The sequence below is a fragment of the Triticum dicoccoides genome, chromosome 7B, assembly GCF_002162155.2.
Source record: "Triticum dicoccoides isolate Atlit2015 ecotype Zavitan chromosome 7B, WEW_v2.0, whole genome shotgun sequence".
In the NCBI taxonomy this organism is placed as follows: Eukaryota; Viridiplantae; Streptophyta; class Magnoliopsida; order Poales; family Poaceae; genus Triticum; species Triticum dicoccoides.
Window position 1 is genome coordinate 616,507,453 of NC_041393.1, and position 6,254 is coordinate 616,513,706.

A 6,254-nucleotide genomic window follows, 5' to 3' on the forward strand; every position below is an offset into this window, starting at 1 on the left:
CAGTCTCGCGTAAGCATACGCGTAATGTCGGTCCGGGCCGCTTCATCTAACAATACTGCCGAACCAAAGTATGACATGCTGGTAAGCAGTATGACTTGTATCGCCCACAACTCACTTTTGTTCTACTCGTGCATATAACATCTACGCATAAAACCAGGCTCGGATGCCACTGTTGGGGAACATAGTAATTTCAAAATTTCCTACGCACACGCAAGATCATGGTGATGCATAGAAACGAGAGGGGAGAGTATGTCCATGTACCCTCGTAGACCGAAAGCGGAAGTGTTAGAACAATGCGGTTGATGTAGTCGTACGTCTTCATGGCTTGACCGATCAAGCACCAAAACTACGGCACCTCCGAGTTCTAGCACACGTTCAGCTTGATGACGTCCCTCGAACTCCGATCCAGCCGAGTGTCGAGGGAGAGTTCCATCAGCACGACGGTGTAGTGACGATCTTGATGTTCTACCGTCGCAGGGCTTCACCTAAGCACCGCTACAATATTATCGAGGAGGACTATGGTGGAGGGGGGCACCACACATGGCTAAGAGATCAAGAGATCAATTATTGTGTCTCTGGGGTGCCCCCCTGCCCCCGTATATAAAGGAGCAAGGGGGAGGCGGCCGGCCAAGGATGAGGGCGCGCCAAGGGGGGAGTCCTACTCCCACCGGGAGTAGGACTCCTCCTTTCCTTGTTGGAGTAGGAGAGAAGGAAAGAGGAGAAGAGGAAGAAGGAAAAGGGGGCTGCACCCCTTGTCCAATTCGGACCAGAGGAGGGGCGCAGGCCTCCTTCCTTTTGGCCTCTCTCCTCTATTCCCGTATGGCCCAATAAGGCCCATATACTCCCCGGCGAATTCCCGTAACTCTCCGGTACTCCGAAAAATACCCGAATCACTTGGAACCTTTCCGAACTCCGAATACAGTCGTACAATATATTGATCTTTACGTCTCGACCATTTCGAGACTCCTCGTCATGTCCCCGATCTCATCCGGGACTCCGAACTCCTTCGGTACATCAAAACACATAAACTCATAATATAACTGTCATCGAAACCTTAAGCGTGCGGACCCTACGGGTTCGAGAACTATGTAGACATGACCGAGACTCGTTTCCGTTCAATAACCAATAGCAGAACCTGGATGCTCATATTGGCTCCTACATATTCTACGAAGATCTTTATTGGTCAAACCGCATAACAAAATACGTTGTTCCCTTTGTCATCGGTATGTTACTTGCCCAAGATTCGATCGTCGGTATCCCAATACCTAGTTCAATCTCGTTACCGGCAAGTCTCTTTACTCGTTACGTAATGCATCATTCCGTAACTAACTCATTAGCTACATTGCTTGCAAGGCTTATAGTGATGTGCATTACCGAGAGGGCCCAGAGATACCTCTCCGACAATCGGAGTGACAAAACTTAATCTCGAAATACGCCAACTCAACATGTACCTTTGGAGACACCTGTAGAGCTCCTTTATAATCACCCAGTTACATTGTGACGTTTGGTAGCACACAAAGTGTTCCTCCGGTAAAGGGGAGTTGCATAATCTCATAGTTTTAGAAACATGTATAAGTCATGAAGAAAGCAATAGCAACATACTAAACGATCAAGTGCTAAGCTAACGGAATGGGTCAAGTCAATCACATCATTCTCCTAATGATGTGATCCCGTTAATCATATGACAACTCATGTCTATGGCTAGGAAACTTAACCATCTTTGATTCACGAGCTAGTCAAGTAGAGGCATACTAGTGACACTATGTTTGTCTATGTATTCACACATGTATTATGTTTCCGGTTAATACAATTTTAGCATGAATAATAAACATTTATCATGAAATAAGTAAATAAATAATAACTTTATTATTGCCTCTAGGGCATATTTCCTTCACACATATCTTGGCATCACAAACCATGGAACACACCACTACAAAATAGTACTCTCCACAAAGGGCACAAGTAGCATTACCAGGTCAGTTGTGTTTTTGAATGTTAAGTGGTGATAGGAGAAAACCGAAAAGTTCATGTTGGATTGCCGACAGGAGACGACCATAAGAAAATTCAAATTTTAAGTGGCACCGACGTATCCCAAAGGGCTTCAGCGTCATAGATCTTAGGATGTTGGATCGGTTTAGAATAGGTGGATTTGAGCGAGAACCTTCCTAATGCCTTAAGGTCCCACCTGATGGTGTCTTCATTTCCTAATAGCTGAAACTGCCCCAAGGCTAGCACAAGTGACTCCTGCGAAGTTGCTTCTTCTACGGTGAGGTTGTGGAGGAAGACAAGCTGGTTGATCTGGTCATTACGAAGGGCATCTTTGACAAGGATCTCAGGGTCAGAAGCAATAGTGTAGAGCTTCGGTAAATTGCATACAACGGCATGTCTGACAACCAACTCAAGAGCCAAAAAACTCAGTGTCGTCTCTATCACCGACCAAGAATCGGCGCCAAGGTTGAAAACCTCCTTTCATTTTTGGACCCCATTCCAAAATTGCGAGCTCTTGATCGAAGAGTCAAAGCGGGTATTTGGCAGTATTTTGCTTTCAACATCTGAGCCCAAAGGCCGGAATCATTTTGAGAAATTTTCCAAATCCACTTGGTGAGGAGGTCCAGGTTCATTTATCCTATTAGATAGCGTCAAAACCCTCCCCTCCCCGAGGCGCTCCCGCAGGCGCCCCCATAACCCTCCCCTCCCCGAGGCGCTCCTGCGGGAGCCCCCGGAGGAACCCTAGCGCCGCCCCCGTCGCCCCCTTCGCCTCAACCCCCTCCCTCGTCGCCGCCTGGGGCGTCTCCGGCCAAAGGTCGTGTGGCAGTGGCGGCGGCGGGGTGGCTCTCTCCCGCACACAGTTGGGGACTCTGCGGGGCGTTCCCATCTTCTTGGTGGTGCCGGGCGTCGGGTTGGCCCTGTCTCGGCTCCTTCTCCCCCTCCTGGCATCCCTTGCTGGCGCCGCCTCCTCCCATCCATGGTGGTGGGTGTTGGGGGATGGATCTGGGATCCCTGCCCAGATCTGATGGATGGTGGGGCTGGTGTTGGCAGCGGTGGCCGGCGGCCCAGGCGTGGTGGCGGCGAGTCTCGAGGCCTCTGGGCATCATGGAGGTGCCGTCGGCGGCGAGTGCTTAGCCTGGTGATGGCGGTGGCCATGCACGGGAGTTTGGATTCCTTCGAACAGATCTGGGTGAAAACTTGCTTTCGGCTATTGCCAAGGTCGGCGGTGGCGGCGCTATCTGCATCGTTCCCTTCTTGAAGGCATCGTCGGGGAGAAGTTCAAGGCCACTCTATGCTACCTCCAAGGAAACCCTAGATTGGACGATCGGATGACGGCGGCGCTCTAGTGTCATTCCGCCCTTTGGGGCGTCATTCTTGGAGGTACACACATGATCGAGGGACCTGAGGACGGATTCTTTGGTGGAGCGGTGCTTCATCTCACTCATTGATGGCGGCGGATCTCGACGGCATGACGCCGTGGTGACTCGTCGTCCGATGCGCGGAGATGGACTCGCGCAGGAGGGTGACGCGGTCTGGCATCGTGGTGACGTCGACAACAGCTAGACTGGACAAGGTAGATGCAGCAGTACAGTTCTGAAGATGGATTTGGTGGCAGGTGGCTGCGGCGGCCTCATACCCGGCAGGTGTCCTGGTTGAGGAGTGCGCCGGACCGGTGGGTGCCCCATACCCGGCAGGCGTCCTGGATGGGACCTCAGGTCTTAGATGGTAGGTTTGGCTGCGAGGTCTGTTTGGTATTAGGCTCAGACTATTAGCATTCCTTCATCAATTGGATAGGAGTAGCGACAGATGTTGCCTAGACGGTATCTTTAGTCTTACTGTTGTATTATTTTGTAAGATCTTGTGTGAACAATAAATAAAATGGCTGCATGCATCGTCCAGATGCAGAGTCCGGGGGTCTTCCTCCATTTCTAAAAAAAAATAGCGTCAGAAGGCAACAAGGATATTTATCCGCATGTTGCTTGTAGTTGGCCTTGAAGGTATCACATGCAATGCAATACAGATCAACTATTTGTTTAGGAGCATGAAGAAAGCCTAGGGATGCCACTATCCGTTGATGCGCTGCTGAGAAAAAGTAGATGATGTAAATTACGTGCTAACATTGATCTTGTTTACTAAAGTTTGATTCATTATGATAATGAGTTTTCAAAAACGAAGAACAAAGAAGAGGGGAGTAATTTGAAGAATTTGCGTCGTTCGTCGAGAGCTCCATTTGATTGTAGAATGGCATCTTGCGGAAGATTAGCTATCCATCCTGTGTGAAAATACAAAGTATGTACCACCCCAAGTACATGTAGCAATTAATTGATTATTAGTTAATGGAGATGTCGAAGCTGCCAAGGACCTATAAATCCGGCATCCAGAGCTCTTCATGAGAGCACACAAACACAAACACAAACACAACCCACAGGCGTTATGAGCACAATGGTGGAGAACCGCAGCACCATCGCCTTCTTCGGGACCTTCAGGCCAGCGGTGGCGCTGGACCTCTTCTCATGCCCAGTGAACCCGACGACAACGTCTGCGCCGGACGAGCAGCGCCTCACCGACGGTAAGTCGTACAACCAGAACGGCCAGGCCATCACGCCGGCGGCTCTCAAGGAGCTCCTGGCCAAGAACAGCCCCGCGCTGGCCGGCGTTGCCACTCCGGATGACGTGGACAAGGGCCGTGTCACCGGCATCGTCTTTGTCTCCGAGAGGGACAACGGCCTGGAGACGCTCCATGTGGCCCTGCGCGCCGCAGGCAAGACCACGGTGGTGTCGCTGGCCGACATCTACGGCACCGACACCTTCGGCGGGGTCCGAATGGAGGACAGCGGCTGCTTGGCCGGTGGCTTCCAGGTGGGCGGTCGCACCGTCGGGCACTAGCTGGTGTACGTGTCCACCAAGGAGCCGGCGGCAGCACGGCGCACTCCGTGGACCGTGGTGTACAAGACCAACCTTGCCGATGGCAGGACGGAGCGCCTCACTCCGCCGGGTAAGAAACTATCTAATCTGGTGGTCTCTCGTCGTGTATATATTTGGGCACTTGGCCATGGCCATGCAGCGACTGATGCGTCTGCTTGCAGATCAATACGACCTGAACCCGGCCGTGTCGCCGTCCGGGAAGAGGGTGGCGGTGGCCAATTTCCGGTTCAACCAGTGGACCGGCGAGATCGGCCGCCTCAAGACCGATATCGTGGTGATGAACGTGGACCGGCAGGCGCAGGGTGGGCTTGGGCGCAGCATCCTCATCAAGGACGGCGGGTGGCCGACGTGGGGCAGCGACACTGTCATCTTCTTCCACCGAGGGGTGGATAGCATAGACACAGTCAGTGGGAGGACCAATACTGACTGGGGTGTGTACCGGTACGACCTCACCGCCAAGCAGGACAAGAACAACCCCTTCAAGGTGACCCCTGACGGCATCCAAGCCATGACTCCGGCGGCCATCAGCGAGACCAAGGTGGCGGCGGCCGTCACCCGGGAGGGCACCCGGATAGCTATAGCGGTCGTGGATCGCGATAAAAAGGAACAGTACCGTCACATCGAGATCTATGAGGTCGGCAAGCCTGCCAGCCCGGTGATAATCACCCATAGGACGGGCACGGTGCCCGAGGGGCTGGCAGACCACTACAGCAACGGCGGAGCTTCGTGGGGGCGAACCTGGGCCGTCGCCCCCCCAGCAAAAATGAAATTTTTTTACTACCCCTATGTATACATACAGCCAACGGCGGAGCTTCGTGGGGGCGAACCTGGGCCGTCGCCCCCCCAGCAAAAATGAAATTTTTTTACTACCCCTATGTATACATACAGCCCACAGGCCCGCTTATCAACTAGGCCTAGTCTACGATGCCTGGATGCAGCGACCAACTCCACTCCAGAATCCTTATCCCCTTTGGCCTTTGACTTGCGACCACGGACGGCTGAGCGTGGGCGTGGGGCACCGGCGACTGGGAACTGCGCTGTGGCCTGCCGGCGTGGGGCGACCGCTGGCCGGCTGGCGGGTGGCTGGCTAGGGGTTGGTCGACTCCTTCCTCCTCCGCTCAGGTTCATCCACTTCTGCCTCGGTTGTGGCTGTCCGCTATAGCATTAGGCCCCGTCGACCCCGCGCAACAGTGCCTCGGTGAGCAGATTCCCCTCCCTGGCTGTATCTCTCTCAATCTCTCCCCTATGGAAATTCTGGAAAGTTGGAATATTGTGATTCTGTAGTTTTGTTACCTTAGTGGAGGAAGATTCTAATTAGGTCATCTGGTCATTGATTTTGT

At 52.8% G+C, this 6,254-nt stretch overlaps 1 pseudogene; it reads left to right on the top strand.

The window, feature by feature from the left end:
• Positions 1-4,431: 4,431 nt before the first annotated feature.
• The window catches only part of LOC119340804, a 6,499-nt pseudogene continuing 4,676 nt past the window's right edge, over positions 4,432-6,254 (top strand).